Below are 19,722 nucleotides of genomic sequence, written 5' to 3'. Positions count from 1 at the left end.
CCTGGGCCGCAAGGTATTTATTGGCCTATAAGTAAGTGGAGGCCTTTCTTTCCCGGTTGCGGTACCCCAAGTGAGCCCCCATGCCGGTAAATTGTGCACCAGCCACCTGGTAATTACATGGATTGTAGCCCCCCTGGGGGTGTGGCTTTGAGGACAGCTGTATTGCGGGAAGAGAGCAATCCTGCAGTACTGTTCAGGCTCCCATTGACACTGCCGTAATAGTGGGCATGTTATATGGGACAAGATAATTGCGCTGGCAACTCATTGAATGGACAGTGGCTGTAACACACCCTGGTGGGGTTGTTCGACTGCTTGAACCTGATGGATGTGGTGCTAGCAGTAAGCTCCACTTGAGAAACCAAATGCATGTGGACAACCATTGCTGGCTCCCTCTGCATTGGTGTGACCAGAGACTGCTGCTGTGGCTTGTGGTGTGAAAGGATCATGCCCTTTGCCCACATAGCCATGGGAGTACCTGTGGCCCTTCCCAGAAGTGCTCCCCCTGGCCTCACTCATAAGGGTTGGGGAGTCAGACTGCTGAAGGTTGTGGTGCCCCCACTGTAAAGTCTGCAGGGTCCAAGGGTAGGAGGACATGGTTAGGGATACAGGTGGTGGGCTCCTAAATTTGATATGGACTCTCCTAGTGCAATGGGGAAGGACAAGCTGACTAAACCTGTCCAATCTAATAAGATTGTGCACTATACCCACAACATACAGATGGAGGGCCCACCCATGGAAAGCATGAGAAGGGACCGGTAGGGGGAGCTAGAGGGGCAACAAACCCAGCTTCAACACTTGCAGATCTAATGATCATGATACAAAGCTCCAGCGCTGTGCTGGTTACAAAAATTGACTCAGTTGTAACCAACGTCACCCTGCTTTGTGATGATCTCCAGAAGGTGGCAGACCCGGTCATCGTTGCTGAGCAGAACATGGATGCCCTGCAACAAGAAGACCAGGCCCTCTGTGGCACAGTCTCCACTCTCAATAAACTGACCGCTTGCCTTGGTGAATGCATAGAGGACATTGAGGGCAGATACAGAAGTCATAACTTAAGGTTTTTAGGGTTCCCTGAGAAAGCTGAAGGGCAGTCAACTTACTTATTTCTCAAAGACTGGATCACCAATACCTAGAGGCCTAAAAGACTGTCTACATTTTTTACCAAAAAGAGGACACATAGAGCTCTGCCCTCCCACCAAAACCGGGTACCACTCTGAGAGCCATGATTGCTTGTCTGTTCAATTTCCATGATTGACATGGTATACTCCAGCATGCACAGATACAGGGACCTCCTCTGTTTGAGGGGAATCCCAGTTCAACCTTTCCTGACTATACACAAACATTTCAGGAACAGTAGAAAATGTTTAAATCAGTAAAGACATGAATGAGAACCTTAAACCTAAAGTAGAGACTGATCTTCCCTGTGAAACTACATGTTCTTCAAAAAGGGAGAGTACTCTTCTTCTTCAACCCCGGGGAAGCCTGCAAGTGTCTGGACACTCTGGAGGACCATGCGGCCAAGCCACTGGAGGAAGGGACTCAACGAGGCCGAGCAATCAGAGAAATTCAGCCCCCAACCATTGGTGAAATGACTGCAGGGTAAGCCTGCACCCTACGCAACACAAGGTCATCCTGGACTAAAGAAATCCATTGCAAAGGTGTCAAAGCTATCCTGGTATGACCAATGATAGCACAGATTTGGGTCCGGCTTGAACTCTGTCTGCCAGACTGTAAGTACTAGAGTGTCTGAAAGGCAATGGGGCTGCCAGAGAAGTTGAGATGGTCCTGTGGGGGACTGCAGTTCCAGCAGACATGCCACAAACTTTGACCAATTGAGTGCAAGTTACTCTGTTGTGTAAAAACATTGGATGTGGGGTGGGGCGGGGCAACTCCCTGTTTCATGTTGGGGTCACATTTACTGTTTACATGTATATGCCAGTGGTAGGTCATGCTGAGAGGGGCTCAGAAACAGTAGAGGAACTTGAGCACTTAGGGGTCTGCTCTCTAGCGAAGTACACAAGTTTTCCTATAGGACTTAGACTGTTCAAACATTGATATACATGTTTGAGAATGAGGCAGCAAAAGCCGGTTCTTGCTGGCCTGTTGCTGGACTGGACAGACTTGGAAACACACACGATATTTGAAAGTTTAACAAGTTGGGGAATTATGTGCTGCTCTTTTACAGCAAGGACCGGATTTTTGCACCCATGAGGACTGGATGGGTGGTGGGAGGTAGGGATCTTTCACTGGTTCAGAGGTTTTCTAATGTGGTTTGGTAATGACGGGACATGCAATTAAATTCATGCCATGGAATGTCAGGGGAATTGCTCGATATCAAAAGCGGAGCAGAGTATTTGCATATTTGAAACACTAAAAAGTATCCATAGCAATCTTACAGGAAAAACATGTGTGGGGGACTGCATTCCTTGCGTTTGCAAGCGGTGGAGGGGACAATTCTTTGTCACATCCTATTCTGGGTTTGCCTGAGGTGCATTGATATGGGTGACTCTGAGGGAGGGTCTCATTTCAATACAGAGGCCATGTCCTCAATCCAGATGATAGAAACATCAACTTACATGGTGATTTAAACAGACTAGAACTCTGTCTCATAAATGTGTAGTTGCAGAACATTGACTGCACAGACTTCTACACCATAGTGACCATGGCCGTGTTGCAGTACCTTGATGCGGACATTACAATTGTGGCAACTGTCATTGAGTCCTCAATGAGATGCTCAATAGAGATCCACCCACACACCATATTAAGCTCAACATGACTAGAACTTTACATGACAAATTGCAGGGCCTCCACCTTCTAGATGTGTGGCGGGAGAGACACCCAATAGAGAAAATGTATTCCTGATATACTCCCAATGTGGGAGCCCACAGCTGGTTGGATTATTGCTTAGTTTCCAACAGCCTGGTGCAGGAGGTTCAAGAGATTTCTTAATTTACCTGATATATATCAGACAACTCCCCAGTTTTAAGGAGCTTCGCAGGAGAGCGGGGTGCATAGCAATCCCTCTGTGGCGATTGAGATTGGAAGCATTGTCGGACCCCCGTTTGAAGCTACTATCCAAAAGACACAATTGCACTATTTTGAGGAGAACTGGGACAGCTCAAGTAATAGAGCACTGGATGGGGAGGCAATGATAGTGGTATGCATACAACCGACATATGGATTAAGGCAAAAACTAGAATGGGATATTCATAAACACAAAAGAGACTTAGCTAACATCCAGAAAGAGTGGTACACACACACACAGAAAGATTGAAACACTAGTGGGGGGGCCCTAGGCTTGTTCTAGATGACTGGCACTGACTCTAAAAATATATTTGAACAGCACATCGTCAACGGTTGCATGCAGAGGGCAACCAATCTGATGCTTGCCAGACTGATCAGACAGGAAGCCCAACAGGTTCCGATACTGTCTATCTGTACTGTTCAGGGCTCCCTAGTTTGCACCCAGCGGGCCATTAATCAGGGATTAGACTTGCCTAAAAGGATACTTGGTGGAAATACCCCTGCCAATGTTAGATCCAATCTTGATCTCCTAGAGAGACCTATCACACTGGAAGAGATCCTCATAGTGATTAGGAGCATGAAAACTGCACAAACTTTAGGCAGTGATGGGTTACCCGCTGAATTCTACCACCGTTATTTAAACAAAATGGCTGATAACCTGTTGGAGGTTTGCCTGGAGGCTCTCCAGAAAGGGTCCCTACCACAATTAATGCACAAAGCCTTCATTATAATGATGCAAGAAACAGGCAACAACCCCTTTGAGGCCTCCCCTAACCAATATCATTATTGAACATGGATGTCAAACTCTTTAGTAAAATATTGGCAATGTGTCTGCTCGCCCATTTTCCAAGCCTAATTCATTCAGATAGTTCAGGGTTTATTTCTCAGTGGAGTAACCTCCACAATCTAAGACGACTTTCACTGGTGTCCCACGGCCCACAGTTGTACAAGGACACCTACACCTCAGCTCTCCTTACCAGTACATTTGATTCATGCGATTGGAATTACCTATGGCAGGTACTGCAGAAGATGGGCATGGGCCCTAAGTATATACAATGGGTCCAGCTGCTGTATACTGCTCCACACGCCAGAGTGAGGTCCTAGAAGGAGGTGTTGACAGCTTACTCGCTACACAGGGGAACGATGCAAGGTTGCTGTTAGACTTGGCTTTTTCAGCTGGTTTACCCTCAGACTTTTTGCTTTTTGGCCTCATGTTTTTGACCTTGTTTTTGTTGGTTTTAGGACTCTGGGTACTTTACCACTGCTATTCCATGCTAAAGTGCATATGCTCTCCCTGTAATTTGTGATTATGGATTGGTGATTTCTTGATTGGCATATTTGATTTGGTGGTAAGTGCCTAGTACAGTGCACTGTGTGTGCCCTGGGCCTGTAAATCAAATTCTGCTAGTGAGCCTGCATCACTGATTGTGCCACCCACATCAGCAGCCTCTAAATGTAACTCAGACCTGCCACTGCAGTGTCTGTGCACAATTTGGTACTGTCATGTCGACCTGGCAAGTTCACACACTTGCTAGGCCCTAACCTTCCCTTTTCTTACATGTAAGATCCCCTAAGGTAGGCCCAAGGTCATACCATGGGCAAGGTGCAGTATAGGTGAAAGGTAGGGCATGTACTGAGGTGTATAACATGTCCTTATAGTGAAATACAGTGTATTTCATTTTTCACTATTGAAAGCCTATCTGTCCCATGGATAGAATGGGAGTTTACTTATAACATCTTATAAATATAACTTCCCACTGGGACACGATGGAAAGATTGAGTTTAGTATGCCAGAACTCAGAATTTAAAAATGCATCTTTTAGTAAAGATGATTTTTATATTGTGTGTTTGAAAATACCACTTTTAGAAAGTGGGTACTTTCTTGCTAAGCCATTCTGTGTGCGTCTGCTGGTTTGTGGATTGACTGTCTGGCTTTGGAGTGACAAGGGCTGGGAATGTGCAATCTCTCAGACCACCACAGGGGGGTTGATGTATGTCCAGCCTTTCCTTAATGAGTCAGGGATGAATAGACCTGGGCTGCATTCAGAGTTGTGGGAGGAGTTTCACTAGCACATGAGTAGACCTGGTCTGCATTTAGAGTGGGGGGAGGAGATTTCCCTTGCACCTGAATAAGCCCTGCCGAGAAGATGGACCGGAGAGGACAGAACTGGTTTGGGCTGAGCGCAGACACTCTCTGCCCAAAAGAACAAAGAGAAACTGAGTATAAATATTGGGCCCCAGACCCCAGAACTTGATAAACTGCTGAACTAAGGAACCTGCCAGGAAGAAGAGCTGGGAATGCTGTCAGGAGGAGCTGCCACTTTGCTGCATGTTCTGCTGTGCTGGCCTGCTGCTTACTTCTTCTGTCTTGGGCAGGGAAAGGACTGGATTGTACTTTCATCATCCTGCTGTTAGAGTTTCTCCAAGGGCTTGAAGTAGAGCTTGCCTCCTGGTGGAAGTCTCAGGGAGATAAAAGACTTCAGAGAACTCACTAGAATCAAGCAACCTGCCAAGAAGAAGAGCTGGAAGACCTGCCAGGAGGAGTACTGCCCCTTTGCTGTGTGTTGCATTATTGGGTTGGCCTGCAGTTGCTGCTTCTGTCTTGGGCAGTGAAACAACTGGACTGAACTTTCTTTACTTGTGCTGAGTGTCTCTAAGGGCTTGAAGTAGAGCTTTCTTCCTGTTCTGCAGACTGAGGGAATGTAAAGACTTCACCAACCTCTGGCTACCGCTTCTGGAGCGGTTGTTTCATTTGCCACAGAGAAGGGAAAAGCAACTGACTTTGTCACCGACTCCGTCGCTGGCTCCATTTCCTGAAGGCACTACAGAAGGCACCGCCGCATCTCGCACTGCAACCCTGGTCTCACCAACAACAACAACCACTGCTGCCACAACCAAGCTGCGGTTTGCAACGTGACCTGTGGGCACCGCAATCCACACCGCCTTGCTTCACTTCACCTCCCTGGTTTTACCAATGCCGTCGCTGCCTGCTGACTTCAACACCCCTGACCGCATTGTGGCTGGGGGCACCATTCGTAAGTTTCATGACGCACTGCCTCGTCCCACACAGCAGTCTCGACTAGCACTGACGACACTCTCAGCACCACAGAACATGCATTTCCAGATCCACACAGACCCCAACTCCACCCTCAGAGGCACCCTCATCTACCGACCGCCCGGACCACTTCCCCAGTTCAGCGACTCCATCACCGACTTCATCAGCATGCACGCCCTGACCTCCACCAACTACATCCTCCTCGAAGACCTGAACTTTCATCTTGAGAACAACAATGACAGCAACACCACAACCCTGATTGATAACCTCGCCAACCTCGGACTGAGGCAACTCGTCACCACGCCCACCCACTCTGTCGGCCACACGCTCGACCCCATGATCTCATCAAGCCCGCATATCTCCTTCAACCACACCACCGAACTCCCCTGTACCGACCACCGCTGCATCCACTTCACGTTCCAGAAACCCACCACACACCACCGCACCCAACAGATCCCCCGCCGCTACTGGAGCAAAATCACCAAAGATCAACTTCATGCAAACCTCACTCTCAGCCCACCCACTGAACCCTCCAACGCCGATGACACGCCCTGCAGCCTCAGACGCTGGATCGAGGACTGTGCCAACACCTTCACCCTGCTGAAGAAACCCCCCACAGAGACACCAGCAAGAGGGCCAGATGGTTCACCCCAGAACTCCTAGCCTCCAAGCAAGCCTTCCGGAAGCTAGAGAAGATACAGCACAGCGAACAGACCCCGGACAGCCTCGCAGCACATAAGGACGCCATCCACAACCACCACCACCTCATCAAGGCTGCCAAGAGGACCTCCTTCAAAGACTGCCTCGACAACAACGCACACAACAGCAAGGAGCTTTTCAGCATCGTGAAGGAACTCTCCAACCCCAGCTCCAACACCAACGACATCCTGCCGTCACAAGCCCTGTGCGACACCCTCGCCACTTTCTTCCACCAAAAGATAGCAGACATCCACGACAGCTTCAACACCCAAACCGCCCCAACCTACAGCAACAAAACAAACTCTCCTCACATCATCGACTACGACCCCCTGCTAGCCTGGGCCAGCGTGAGCATCGATAACACCATCAAGACCATGAGCACAATCCACTCCGGCTCTCCGTCAGACCCATTCCCGCACCACGCCTTCAACAAAGCAAGCAGTTCCATTGCACCCCACCTGCACAACGTCATCAACCTCTCCCTCGAGACCGCGACCTTCCCAGAAAGCTAGAAATACGCCGAGATCAACGCTCTTCTAAAAAAAAAAAAGGCAGACCCAAGAGACCTCAAGAACTTCTGGCCCATCTCTCTGCTCCCGTTCCCGGCCAAGGTCATCGAGAAGATCATCAACAAACAGCTGACCCAATACCTCAAAGAAAGCAGAATCCTGGACCCTTCTCAGTCATGGTTCCGCAGCAACCACAGCACCGAGACCGCCCTCATCGCCACCACCGGCGACATCAGGACCCTGCTGGATAACGGTGAGACCGCAGCACTCATCCTCCTATACCTCTCCACCGCCTTCGGCACCGTCTGCCACCACACACTACGCGCGCGACTCCACGCCGCACGGAACCGAGACAAGGCTCTGGAATGGACCACATCCTTCCTCTCAGGCAGAACCCAGAGCGTCCGCCTCCCCCATTCCGATCCGAAGCCTCCGAGATCATCTGCAGCGTACTCCAGGGCTCCTCCCTCAGCCCGACACTGTTCAACAACTACATGGCCCCGCTTGCACACGTCGCCCGATAGCACAACCTCAACATAATCTCCTACGCCGACGACACCCAGCTGATCCTCTCCCTCACCAAGGACCCCACCACCGGCAAAGCCTACCTCCACAAAGGAATGAGGGCCGTCACTGACTGGATGAGGGCCAGCCACCTGAAGCTGAACTCGGACAAGACAGAGGTCCTCATCCTCGGTTCCAACCCCTCAGCCTGGGACAACTCCTGGTGGCCGACAGCACTAGGGACAGCTCCGACACCCACAGACCACGCACGCAACCTGGGAATCATCCTCGACTCAACGCTCACAATGACCAAGCAAGTCAATGCCATCTCCTCCTCCTGCTTCAAAACCCTCTGCATGCTCCGCAAAATCTACAAATGTATCCCAACGGACACAAGAAAGACAGTCACCCAAGCCCTCGTCAGCAGCAGACTCGACTACGGAAACGCCCTCTACGTGGGAGCCCCGACCAAACTCATCAAACAACTACAATGCATCCAAGATGCCTCAGCACGGCTGATCCTCGACATTCCACGCCACAGCCACATCACCCCCACCTGAAAAACCTGCACTGGCTCCCCAACAACAAGAGGATATCCTTCAAGCTCCTCATCCACGCACACAAGGCACTCCACAAGACCGGCCCGCCTACCTCAACAGTCAACTCTCCTTCTACATCCCTAACCGCCAGCTACGATCCGCCGACCTCGCACTTGCCACCGTTCCGCGCATCCGAAGAACTACCACCGGCGGGAGATCCTTCTCCCACCTTGCCACCAAGACATGGAACCCCCTACCGCTGATCCTACGACAGACCCAAGACCTGCTGACCTTCAGGAGAACACTCAAGACCTGGCTCTTCGATCAGTAGCAGCCTCCCCCCACAGCGCCTTGAGACCCTTGCGGGTATAGTGCGCTTTACAAATGTTTGTTTGATTGATTTGATTTGAGTCTGGGCCGACCAACGCCAGCTCCCGTTAACCGGCTCTGTTGCATGCACCATGACCTGAAAGCACTACCACGAGCCTCACTCCGGATTGTAGCCCTGGTCTCACCGACGCCTCTGGACAACCGTCACCAAGCTGCTGCCTGCACCGCACCTTGAGGGCACCACACGCTGCACCGCTTCAGCGCTTCACTTCATAACACAACGTGATGGTTGCCATGACCGTCTCACACAACGTGTCGGACACAATGAAAAAGGAACTGTTTACGAGTCTGCCAACACCCCCAACTGTGGCTGTCAGATGGAACTGTTGAATTCTGTTGTTTTCAGTATCCCAGTAGCCCCAGACGAAGCTAAAGACTCAGAAGAACTGTGTTTTTGAGATATTTCTGTAATTTTAAAAGATATCTTGCAAAGCATACATTTTTAAGTATTGTATGTTGGACTCTTATTGTTTTGGTCTTGTTTTGTATATAGATAAATATTTCTATTTTTCTTAATTGGTGTGGTGTCCTTTTGTAGTGCTTTTACTGAATTACTGTTGGTTATGTGCAAATGCTTTACACACTGCCTCATAGTTAAGCCTAACTGCTCGTTCCAAGCTACCAAGGGGTTTGCAGAGGTTATTTTAGGAGTGTAACACTTTTACCCTGACAAGGAAGAAAAGTCCCGACTTGGACAAAGGGGCAAACCATTGCCAAATAGAGACCCCCATTTCTAACAGTTGCCCATTGTCACCCCTAATTTTCACACTCAGAATAGAGCCAATAGCAGGGAGGTTGCACAGGACTCTGCACCCTCGGGGAACGACGGTGGGAAGGAATACCCATGCGGTTTCCCTTTATGCCGATGATGGCCTGATATTTCTCAGTCAACTTGAATACTCAATCTCAAAAGTCCAGGCTGTTTCCACTGGGGGATCTGGGGGATCTGCCACTAGAGACACTTCCACGGGTGGGACTCCCCTGGGAATCAGACGGAGAGCCATATTTGTGAATGAGATTGGCCCATACGATCCAAACTTTCTTAGACATCGATTTAGGGAGGGTGGTTACAGGACTACGGTCCTCAATACATTTCTGGAAGGACCTCCCCCTCTCCTTAATGGGCAGGGTTGCTATCGTTAAAATGATTATGCTCCTTAGATGCCTATATGCCCTCCAAGGAACCTTCTACAAGAATCCTCTGCATTATTTTAAAACCATAGACAGCATTGGTGGGGGAGCTGCTGTGAGCCAATATGCGCAAGTGTCTCGTCCTTTCTGATCTTAAACGGGCCTGGGACTGGGGGGGGGCTCAAACTCCCTCATATGGGCTGTATTATATGGCTGCAAATTTGCAACATGCGGTCTACTGGTTAGACCCAGAGGATAATTGGGAGAAGAATCCTATGAGGCTTCCATGGGTAGAGTACACTCCCCGTCCTCTTGATGAGGAGTGCGAGTGTGCCCCCAGATACACCCTACATAGTCCACCAGGTGTGCAAATTGTGGGACTGGGTGGTCACGCAAGTACTGCAGATAGCACCATATGCCCCAGATATGCCAATATATTCTCTCCAAACTTTTTTAAAAATAGCAGAATCTATGTCTGTTCAGAAATGGAAATACGGGTGCTGTAACACATTAGGGGGACCTATAACCTGCAGGACAATTTATTTTATGGCACAATGCTATGGAATCATTTACACTAGGAATGGGCCAATATCTGCAATGCACTTTCAGGCATTATAGTTTGGCTGAAACCCCCAATAGAGATGTCAAGGGTTTTGTATTTTTTCAGCTCATGTTTGTTATTAAACCTGTGCGATGTGCATTTTGCACCGTGTAAGTTTGCATATATGAAAGTAGGTTCCTATAACCTAAAACTATCATATAGGAGACATCTGGATTGAAGATGGCAAAAAGGGGCATCTTCACTGGTGACAGACAATATTATGCCTTTATATTGCAATTGATCTAATATTGCTTTTATACCACATTTTGCTTCTGGCAATAAAGGGTATTGTGCTTGAGGTTCGCTGCATAAGGGAAAGACATATGGAACGGATTGCTCATCCCACCTAGCTTGGTTTCTGCATGAAAGAAAAAGCTATCCCCATATCTTACTCCTCCGGGGCACTTCCCTAATAATAACTGGAGGCCAGTACTCTTCAGCTAGGATGATGTCATAATCATCCGACAACTGTGACTAGAAGAATACTTAAATGGTATGTGGTTTATATCGCCTTCAAAAATGTTTAATAAATAAACCCTATTGGATCTTTTAAATGTTTCTCTGGAGTCTCAATTTGTATAAAATCATCAGTTGGATTCACACCCAGAATACTCTGAAGCATCTGATGCACTATCATGACTTCTGCTGTGCTGTCTCTAGGCGCTCTTGTCCTATTTCACAGGAGGACTTGTAGTTGAATCAGAGCTTTGAGTCCCTAGCACACGTTCAAAGTGAATCGTACAGAAAAATGAAAGCAGTAGCAGTAGTATGTCAATGCAAATATAAACACAAGTCACAGTAGAATCTTGATTCCTTTATTTTCTTTTGTGGCCTCTTCATATTTGTAAGCCAGATCGAAAGCCAAAACCAACACGTGTTTCGTCGCTTCTGTTTTGTATATACATGCAACTTTTTCAAGGCTAAGTAGAAACATAGAATATAATCACCAGTGCTGTATAGTCAGCATCTGTACTACTTTTAAGCACTTCTACAAACATTGTATAAAAAAGCCTCCACCGTGAAGCATCCATAAATATGGCAATCCTTCTCGTAATATAACATGATCATGCAATTTTACACCATGATCTTAAATCCATTACACCGCAACACGTGAATGCACAGCAAGAAGGTCTGGTGCACATGTGAATTCCAATGGTAAAATTGCCCACTATTATGTGTTATGTGCTCCTTTATGCTCCAATGTGGGACTATCGCACCCTGTTACTTGCACTAATGAATAGAAATGTCCAGCGCTTTTGATATGGTCAGTAGGGAGAAATTGTGGGCCCAGATGGGGGAAATGGGCTTTGAAGAGCCCCTTATTACCCTCTTACATAGGCTACACGCGTACACTACGGTCACCATACGATTTGGCCCTGGGGAAGAGAGGACTAAGGCTATCGCTTCTACTGAAGGAGTTCGCTAGGGATGAATACTGGCCACTTTTCTTTTTCTTTTATATAGAAGTATTTTACTACAATCCAATATGGCATCACTGCTTATACATTTAAATACTACATATTTGTGGAGAGGTAGTCTTCTCTAGCACATTTCGGCAATTCGAAAGAGGATGAATTGTGAATGACTTTACAGATTTCCATATTCGGGACTTACATATATGCTTTTAGCATATCATTTTACATGATGATATTTGGTGCATCGTGGTTATCCGCTTATCCGCTTTAAAAAAATGAAGGTGGTTTTGCCTGGACAATACCAGTGCATAAATGTCGAGTGGCATAGCACCGTTTTATCCTATTTGATTTTAACTGGAGATCGAGATTTATACAAATATATCCTTGTGAAGCATGAATATTAAGGGGTTACGGAGATGCCAAAATGGCGGAGACGTTTACTTTCGTTTTTATCAGTATGGTTGACACTGAGGTCACGTGACCATAGGTAAAAGGTTAAGAATGCCTACTTTCCGGCATTCGTTCTTGTACTCGAGGGATCGGCATGAGGGCTTCAGACGCTGCGAGGGACACGTACATGGTAAAAGTGGACTGAGTGGTGTGAAGTAGGACTTAACTTAAGCATGGTTGGGTGCCTGAAATATAAGGTACTAGCGCAATGAGGATTGGCTGCAGATAAATATGAGAGTTTGAAAAACAGTGCTGATAGGTAATGTATGGTTGAAGTCAGTATACCGATATAGACCACACTTGAGCTGCCGGGGAGGCATCTGATAATTTGTTTTAACGTTAATCGGACATTGAATCCCAAGCTTCATATGTGAAACGGCAGGTGACGTTTCAGCTCCTATCAGAATAAGGTACGCAAGTGAATTTTGGAGTAAAAGATACAAATGAGTAGTGAATGTAAGGTAGACAGCTGGCTGGCACTTTGTAACAGGAGAGATGAATAACAAGTATGTGGAGCAAAGACAAAAAAGGAATATGAAATGAAAGATGGACTGCATGCTGATATCTGTAAATAGTGGCTATACGTGATTGGGAACTATGGATATATAGCTAACATTAGAAGTAGTCGGTGAACATATATTTTAGATAACGAGTGTATGGCGACACAAGGTCAAGATTGGTTATGTATGATTATTCAATATACAAAAGAATACTGTGGGTCTTGAGTGTAGGATCAGAGCATATAATGCTAGAGCAAGAAAGAGAAGGAGAGTCCGCAAATAACCGTGGCGGGTATAAAAACCTCCACTGAGGTTTTAAGTTCCCATCACCCACCGGTGGTGGTTCTTCATCATTTGGGAACTAAGGACGAACCCCGGAGTACCAGTCACTATGTTGGTTGTGGTGGTACCCTGGTTGTCCAAGGCAACCGTGCCAAATTGTTACCAGCGGGTGATGATTGCAGTGCGAGAAAGTGATGAAAAAAATAGTGAAGTTAAAAATGACTACCAAGACACTGTGTAATTTTATTCTGGCGCTATCTTGGTGTCAAGATTAAAACCAAGTGTTGACAGCTTAAACAAATAACTGTCAGATTACAGGTCTACATGTTTCGGCTGTTGGACAGTGGAGTCCGAGCTCTCGTCAGGACCATGTAAACGCTACTGCAAAACGTGATAGAAAATAATAATAAAAACTGAATCAACGGTTGGTACCCAATACAACCTGGTAGAGTCCTGTGCGTCACATTGGAAACGTTACAGGCATTGTCTGGAGGATGGCCTCTAGATAGAAACAAACAAACAGGTATACTAAGTGGGACACTCTATCAATCTATTGACACCCTAGTATATATAGCTGATCCAAAACTAATGTATAAATCAATGTACTAGAAGCTCCTTAATTCTTAATATTTGTCAAAATTATGGAAATTTGCAAGGAGGACATATGTTGTATTAAATCAAAAATCGTTATTGACAGAAATTTTAAAGTGCACTTACCCGAGTCAATGTGGGTACGCACCTCGCCTCGCCTGGCATCCGCTCAGGACTATGAGGCACCGCTCTAAGGAGGAAGAATTCCAGAATGGGATAATGTTACCACCGTGGGTAGAGAAACACCTTCAGCCTGCACGGTCAAAAGACGGAATTCCCTCAACTTATGCTGGTGAAAACTAAGCTAAAACCATGGCAGAAACACCGTTCACCAAAGTGTAGAATCTAAAATAATATAGTGGTTCGCATACATGATATCGAAAACCATTCGAGTCGTGTATCTTAATCAGAGTGAAAGAATAGTTAAAATGACCGGAGCAGACTCGGAGGGAGAGAGATAGGTCCCGTGAGTCTGCCTGTATGCCGTTTTGTGCTCTTACGAAGAAAAATGAAAATAAGTGTGAGTTTGCTAAAAGCAACGCTTACCTGTCCGTCGGTACCCCGCTCCAAATGTCAGAGCTGGAAGGGGAGGTAACCGGCGGGCGGCAGGAGAATGATTTATGGAGTCTGGAAGTGTTCGTAGGCGCGCTTCCGTGTCAACACTACGGAGCGTGCGAGCGTTCAAAAAGCGAAATGGTGTTCCCTGAGATGCTAGGCTTGCTGGGACATGTAGTTTCCGATGATAGTATGGTGATCATCGCATATGTGTGAATTGACGCAGCATAGAGGAGGCTGTCAAAGATCCCTGAGTGTAATGGGATGAAAAATCAAAATCTTTCAAAAGAAAATAATGCAAAAAGAGCATCCAAGTGTCCTGCACACTAAGGTATATATGTAAAATCAGGGGTAGAGCCAAAGCGTACCGGTCAAAGAAAATTAATCAATGTATGAATATACCATTAATCTGTGTTCTGAGTTGAAGGAGGATCAATGATAAAAAGGGGTTCTATAAAGAGGACCACGGGATATCATCATTTAAACCCTGTTGGTCACTCTTAAGTTTGAAGACCCATTTTTGTTCCTTGATGAACAGAAAACGTGTAATGTCAGTCACATGGGTAGGGATGAAAGGCTGTTCCAGGACCAGCCATCTTAAATCCTCCGGTGTATGTTTCAGTTCTAGAAAGTGATTGGTAAGTTTCGTTGCTTGTCTGTTTCGCCTGATGGTACTTTTGTGTTCTGAGATGCGTGTTTTGATTTTGCGTGTTGTCATGCCGACATAACGCAGAGAGCAAGGGCAAGAAATGAGGTAAATCACTTTGTCAGTGTTACAATTGGTATGTTTACGAAGTAACCAAGGTGTGCCTGTACCTATATCTACTGATTTGGTCACCTCGGTTTGAGGACAGACTGAACAGTGGCCGCATGGAAAATGGCCTTGAACTGGCGGCAAATTCCAAAGAGTATTTGGTTTCCCACTGGTTTTGTGTCTTGGTCTGGTATGTACGAGGCTATCGCGCAGGTTGGACCCTCTCTTAAAGGAAAAGAGGGGAGGTGGAATAACCTCATTTCCTGTGTTTAGTATGCGCCAGTGCCTGCGCACCGTCTTTTGTACCTGGTTAGACCAAGTGCTAGATGTATGATTATTGCCTTATAGTGACTCGAACTACATTGTAGAGGAAGCAAGCGTAAAGATTGTGGACCCTGACAAGTACGTTTCCCCACGCCGAAGAAACTTGAGGTTTGGAATTATCACCACATGTCAAGTATGTACAATTTTGTCTCAATTAATATTTACAGTATATAATTATTTGGCCATAGGGACCTTTAGTATGGATGCTCATGCATCTTTTTTGTCCTCTCCTTTATCATCGGATATGTAGAAATTGGAATTAAAGACAGTTAAGGTTTGTGCGTCTAATGCATGTTGTTTCTTATGCGTGGTTTTGCCACTCATGGGTGACGTAATTTGAATTTTGGTTGGAGTTGACATTTCTATTCATTAGTGCAAGTAACAGGGTGCGATAGTCCCACATTGGAGCATAAAGGAGCACATAACACATAATAGTGGGCAATTTGACCATTGGAATTCACATGTGCACCAGACCTCTTTGTTGTGCATTCACGTGTTGCGGTGTAATGGAATTAAGATCATGGTGTCAAATTGCATGATCATGTTATATTATGAGAATGTTTGCCATATTTGTGGATGCTTCACGATGGAGGCTTTTTTATAGAATGTTTGTAAAAGTGTTTAAAAGATGTACAGGTGCTGACTATACAGCATTAGTGATTACATTCTATGTTTCTACTTAGCCTTGAAAAAGTCGCATGTATATACAAAACAGAAGTGACGATACGCGTGTTGGCTTTGGCATTTGATCTGGCTTACAAATCTGAAGAGGCCACAAAAGAAAATAAAAGACTCAAGATTCTACTGTGACTTGAGTTTATATTTGTATTGACATACTACTGCTACTGCTGTCATTTTTCAGTACGATTCACTTTGAACGTGTGCTAGGGAATCGAAGCTCTAGAGTTGCAGCTCAGGCTGCTGAATTTGGGGAGGTAGGTCGTTCTCCCCACCCTTTAGCACCGTACCTGAATAGACAGAACAACAGATACTTAGTGGATATACCCGTTATGCGCCTTTCCCCATATACGATACCACTGACTCTTCGATCTATACATGTAGTTGAATCAGCATGTTGTTATATAAAGTCCTGCTGCTTTATTATTTTTTAAAGGATTTTTAGAGTCCAATCATTTTTCCTTCCTCTTTATGCTCACATCAGTCTCACGTCCTGCTTCACTTTTCCTGCCATGCTCCTCCTTTCAACGATACTTGGATCGACTCACTCTCTCTGCTCGTTTACTGTCAGTGTCCTGAACAGAACATGGAGAGCAGCTATCAGAATAATTACACAATTAAGTTTTCTTAATCTTATTGCGGTCCCTTAAATTACAACCACCCCTACTAGAATCCTGGGATGCGAGTGATCCAGTCCTTTTTTTCTTTCTCCCTGTTTCTTCTTCCCTTCCATTGCACATTTCTCCCTAACAAAATGTTCACTAATTCCTATATATTTTAAATGAGGCTTATTGGCTTTCAGCACCCAAGGTATCACGACTAAGCCTGGATGGAGTTCGCGGAGTTCCGCGTGTGGAGTTCTGCGAGCGGCATTACCTCTTGCCATTTACACTGGTTTTTAGGGCTGGGTGTTTGTCCTGCGCTGTAAAATCAGCACGAACAACATCTTGTACTGTGCAAGAGGGCACTGCTTCTTTCTGCCACTAGAGCAGAAGTTCTACTCGAGCAGCAGCTTTCTCAACGCGAACGGAAGGTTTCACATCACAAGCGATAGAGACCATCTGTGACTGCCCGTGTTGAGAAATCTCACAGAGAAGTGGTCTAGCATTGGATTTTCCTGTCTCTTGCTTGCCAACTTACCATTGAGAGTGCAAGCAAGGAAAAAACTCTGCTCCCTGAGCTCCGTGGAGTGCGGAGTGCAAAAAACTCTACAAACTCCGTGAACGGAGCAGGATTCACCTCCCAGGCTTAGTCACGACGCACACAGGTATAAACATCCGCAATCATTTTGGTAGTTCCCATTCATATTCTTGAACCGGAACAGATTCCAGGCTCTGACATATGGCAAGACACAAAGATTCTCCCTTAAGCTTGCATAGAATGAGAGAAGAAATTATAGAAATGCTCCCCATTAATGCTCATTCTGTACCTGTTTAAGTACCTCAGGGAGAACTGGCAATGAAGGTGTGCTATGCATGCGGGTGTAAATTCATGCAAATATGCTTCCCCAGGTATTGAACTCCTCTATGGGTAGCACCACCTCAAGTTTTTCATGTGGTGTAGTTTACAGACACGCTGCTTCTGAGTGGTTTGCCTTATGAGCAACCCAACAAGCCATTTTGCCATGCTTTGTGGGTGCTTTTCCCATGATAGTGCTTATAATTTGTGAACTAATGATTTATACTTGTTTCAGAGTGACAGGTCCTGTTGCGAGAGCTCAGCATGTGTTGTACAATCTGTACAAGAGTCCTGTATAAGGCAACTGTGGGCCTGATTCACAAAAGTAAACTTAAACTTTTGTGTAAGTTTACCATTGTTTGCTAGTCACAAAAGGATTTGCATGAGTATCTTTGTGAGTACAGAATATCGGCACATAGGCCTGTCCTATCTTTTTATGTGTGGAGGCACTTGTAAAGATAACACTGGTAAATCCCTTTGTAAATAGCAAGCAATTGTAAACGTACACAAAAATGTAAGTTTGCCTTTGTGATTCAGCCCCTTTGTAATTTAAGATTCTTATCTCCTCAGCAGCTGCTAATGTGTCAGGATGTGGAATGGGCCTGTAACCTGCTGAGACAGGCCACGCTGCCTCTTTATTGTTCAGTGGCCCCAATGGACATATCTGTGCATATGCGGCTATTGACCAGCAGTTTATGTCAAGTAAAAATGAACACTACTTGTGAAATTAGTTGAACTAGAGCGCGACTTATTTTTCAACATCTATGGAACTGATTTTATACAGGAGGTCATATTGTTAAATCCTGTTTTACACTTTCCCTGTTTTGTGAACCCTTCTAACGATTTTGCCTATATCGGGTGGGGGGTGAGGGGGGGAGAGGGTGTAAATGATTCCGTTTTCATCGGGTGCAATGAGTAATCATATGCAGAACTAATTTTCTCCCCAAAATTTTTAAAGGATTGGAATTTAGATAACCTGTTTCCATGGTAATTTTCAGCAGGTGTAATCTGCTGAAATTTGCTTGCAGACAATTGAGGGAAGTACTGTAAAATTTGCCTTTCTCAGAATTTTGATCCAGGAGCAATCTCCTATTTGCACAGCATCTGGCGTTTACAGAGGACTGGTGGGTTTCCACTAAAATAAAGTCAAAACAAAATTTGGTGTAATATGAATGTACTCATCTAGCCATAACCTTGCAGCTAAAAAAATATTTGTTTATACGTGTCTTAAGCAGCTCTTTGTAATATAAAACACATTGGAAACAGTGAGAACATGTAAAAACAATGCATTTGTTGCAGATGCTTACACTGTATCCAACCTGGTGCTCAAAGTGATAAATTAGCATGCCAAAGAGAATTGAAATCCCAATGGATACTAATCAGTGACTAAAAATACAGCCACAGAAACAGCTGACAGTATAAAATATAGGCAGCAGACTCCATGTGAGTTCTTTCACTAATACATATTTAATATAGATTTAATTTACAGCAATTAAAAAGCTATTGATTAAAGCCTTGCAAGTGTGCCAACAATTGCTTCTATTATTAAAAAAATAAAAAGAGAAACTCTATAATAATTATTGTTAGATGTCTAATAAGTATAAATAAAATACTTATAAAGAAGTATTCCTCACCTTATATGAAGCGTATTGCATACAAGTGCTGTTTTGTTGGGAGAAGAATAAAAATAATATGGCTTGTTTGCCTCAATAACCTATATCATTATTGCTAAAGTGTTTGCAAAACTAGATTCACACGCAGCCATTCCGACTCCAATTTCTCACAGGTCTTGTACGAATGTGCTAATGTTGTGCTTTAAAAACGAGGGGAAAAAACGTTGCTGTGCTCAGTGCCTGAATGTTCCAAATACATTTAAAGCACAAAGATCAGAGAATGTTCCCATTTGAAATACCCCAGTTAAGAATTCATTGGAGATTAAAAAGGCAACTTTCAAAAACAAGTAGGTCAGGCTACGTTAGGCAGTTTGATACAGACCTAGCAAAGAGCTATTTTTACCCTTACTGACTAAATTCCCATCTATCTACCAGAATGTCTAGCAAGAATATTGCATTGCCGGTCCTCACGCACTGATGTTGCTGTAGCACAAAAAACATTATGTGTCGTCACTAGCAATTACTGTCTGCATGAAGATCATGTCTCCACGGAACTTCTAGTTGGCAATCGGACCCAATCACGGTCGCAAAGGAGCCTAAACAATAGGATTTTCCCCATTTCTCTTAGGAGATCCTACTGATGCCTTCCA

This window comes from Triturus cristatus, chromosome 10 (genome assembly GCF_964204655.1).
Source record: "Triturus cristatus chromosome 10, aTriCri1.1, whole genome shotgun sequence".
Taxonomy (NCBI): Eukaryota; Metazoa; Chordata; class Amphibia; order Caudata; family Salamandridae; genus Triturus; species Triturus cristatus.
This window is presented reverse-complemented; position numbering follows the sequence as displayed.